A 2500-nucleotide genomic window follows, 5' to 3' on the forward strand; every position below is an offset into this window, starting at 1 on the left:
GTGAAAAAAAAAGTAACAGGAGCGAAAGCATCTCTGTCGGCTTGGGGGTACGCCCGTTTCCGTTTCAACTTGTCTCGCGAGGGTGGTTTCGGGGCCAGCAGGAGAGCTCGTCGGGGTAGCAGGCCCTGCAGCCGTGGTCACCGCCAAACCCCCACAACTCGAGCAAGTGAAAAAAAAAGTAACAAATAAGAAAGGATCGTCGGCTTGGGGGTACGCCCGTTTCCGTTTCAACTTGTCTCGCGAGGGTGGTTTCGGGGCCAGCAGGAGAGCTCGTCGGGGTAGCAGGCCCTGCAGCCGTGGTCACCGCCAAACCCCCACAACTCGAGCAAGTGAAAAAAAAAGTAACAAATAAGAAAGGATCGTCGGCTTGGGGGTACGCCCGTTTCCGTTTCAACTTGTCTCGCGAGGGTGGTTTCGGGGCCAGCAGGAGAGCTCGTCGGGGTAGCAGGCCCTGCAGCCGTGGTCACCGCCAAACCCCCACAACTCGAGCAAGTGAAAAAAAAAAGTAACAAATAAGAAAGGATCGTCGGCTTGGGGGTACGCCCGTTTCCGTTTCAACTTGTCTCGCGAGGGTGGTTTCGGGGCCAGCAGGAGAGCTCGTCGGGGTAGCAGGCCCTGCAGCCGTGGTCACCGCCAAACCCCCACAACTCGAGCAAGTGAAAAAAAAAAGTAACAAATAAGAAAGGATCTCTGTCGGCTTGGGGGTACGCCCGTTTCCGTTTCAACTTGTCTCGCGAGGGTGGTTTCGGGGCCAGCAGGAGAGCTCGTCGGGGTAGCAGGCCCTGCAGCCGTGGTCACCGCCAAATCGCCACAACTCGAGCAAGTGAAAAAAAAAGTAACAAATAAGAAAGGATCGTCGGCTTGGGGGTACGCCCGTTTCCGTTTCAACTTGTCTCGCGAGGGTGGTTTCGGGGCCAGCAGGAGAGCTCGTCGGGGTAGCAGGCCCTGCAGCCGTGGTCACCGCCAAACCCCCCACAACTGTTGGGCGCCTACCTGCGCGGGGCAGGAGGACACTTTCCGATTTCAAATCTCCGTTTGCCGAGTCCACCCCGAACGCACGCGGGCGGGCGGGTTCGCATCACCCTTCGTCACAAGGGGCGAAGCCCGTTCCACCGTCTCGTCAGTAGTGCCGACCGGTCTGTGATCGACGAGGGGAGCCACACCAGGTCCGGCCCTGCTGCTTGGCGGCACCGCGTCGTCGGGAGCTCGCGACAGACGGAGGGTTTCGGTGTACTCTCCAGCCACGGGAAACGAAGCCGGTGATGCAGGCGCCGGTCTTTCGCTCCCAAATCGGCTGGGTTTACATCGTTGCTATCTAGTCACGCTCCCTTCAAACCCGACGGGGTACCTATTCCCCTCACCCGTCTGTGCGTATACAGCCTCTTTGCACTTGCGGGATGGGGGTGGTGGTTTAAAGACTCTCGAGTTGCCGCCCGTCGGTCTCCGAGCTCCGTGCAGTAGTGATCCCCAGCGAACTGCCAGCAGGGCGAACGAGCGATCCCGCTCTCGGTCGGGGCGCCTGGCGTCGATCGGTGGTCGGTGGCTTGCGGGCAAGCTGCGCTGTGAGTGTGGGAACGAGTATGACGAGCCGTTGCCGCGACTCCCAGTCCACCTCGGCGGTGGCTGGGCCGGGCGGGCGTCTGCTCGGGCGAGTGCCGCCCCCGCCTCCTCGCAGGAAGTCCGCTCGCCGACACGCCGCCACGTGCACGCGTCAGTGACGCTGCCGAACCGATGGCCGGTGCCCGTTCCCGCCTCTGCTTTTCCTAGGGCAAAGCTGCTGCACGCCTCGTGATACTAGGCGGGCGACATGGTGGCGGTGATCCTGCCTCCGTCGCTGCGGTGCGTTGGGGCACGCATCGCCTCTTGGGCGCCCTGTCCTCCTCCCCCCAATAGACGTATGTTTCTGCGGGCCGCACCAGGATGGTGCTCCCCATCGCTTCACGCCACCCTGCTCCGCCCGCACGCCGGCGTGCAGGTGGCTGTAGCTCAAGGTGGGGAGCGTATGTGCGGTCCGGGTCGCTTTCCTCTGGCGAGGGAGAGACCTAAAACAAACTCAGACAACTCTTGACGGTGGATCACTCGGCTCGTGCGTCGATGACGAACGCAGCTAGCTGCGAGAATTAATGTGAATTGCAGGACACATTGATCATCGACACTTTGAACGCACTTTGCGGCCCCGGGTTCTTCCCGGGGCCACGCCTGTCTGAGGGTCGTTTGGCAATCAATCGCACTCGCCTTGGCTGGCGAGAGCGCGGCTGGGGTGTCGCAGAGGACCCGTCCTCTTTGTCCCCCTAAGTTCAGACTCCGGAGCCCTCCGGCGTCGGAGCGCTTGGCCTTTCCCCCCCACCCTGCACATTCCGTTCGTCAGGCTCGACGCCATCCCCCCGCCGGGGAGCGCGGCCTGGCGTCCGTCTGTGTCGTGGCAGTGGGGCCAGCACGGCTGTCACCGGTCCCAGAATGGCTGTCGGTGGTTCACACTGTGTGTGTGTGCCAACCCTCC

At 62.0% G+C, this 2500-nt stretch overlaps 1 non-coding gene across 1 annotated transcript; it reads left to right on the forward strand.

Annotated features, from left to right (window-relative positions):
• Positions 1–2059: 2059 nt before the first annotated feature.
• On the forward strand, positions 2060–2213 carry LOC140473998 (5.8S ribosomal RNA). The gene has a single exon (XR_011958768.1). It is a non-coding gene; the product is annotated as a 5.8S ribosomal RNA (ribosomal RNA).
• The last annotated feature ends 287 nt before the right edge of the window (positions 2214–2500 follow it).

This window comes from Chiloscyllium punctatum, unplaced genomic scaffold (genome assembly GCF_047496795.1).
Source record: "Chiloscyllium punctatum isolate Juve2018m unplaced genomic scaffold, sChiPun1.3 scaffold_807, whole genome shotgun sequence".
NCBI lineage: Eukaryota > Metazoa > Chordata > Chondrichthyes > Orectolobiformes > Hemiscylliidae > Chiloscyllium > Chiloscyllium punctatum.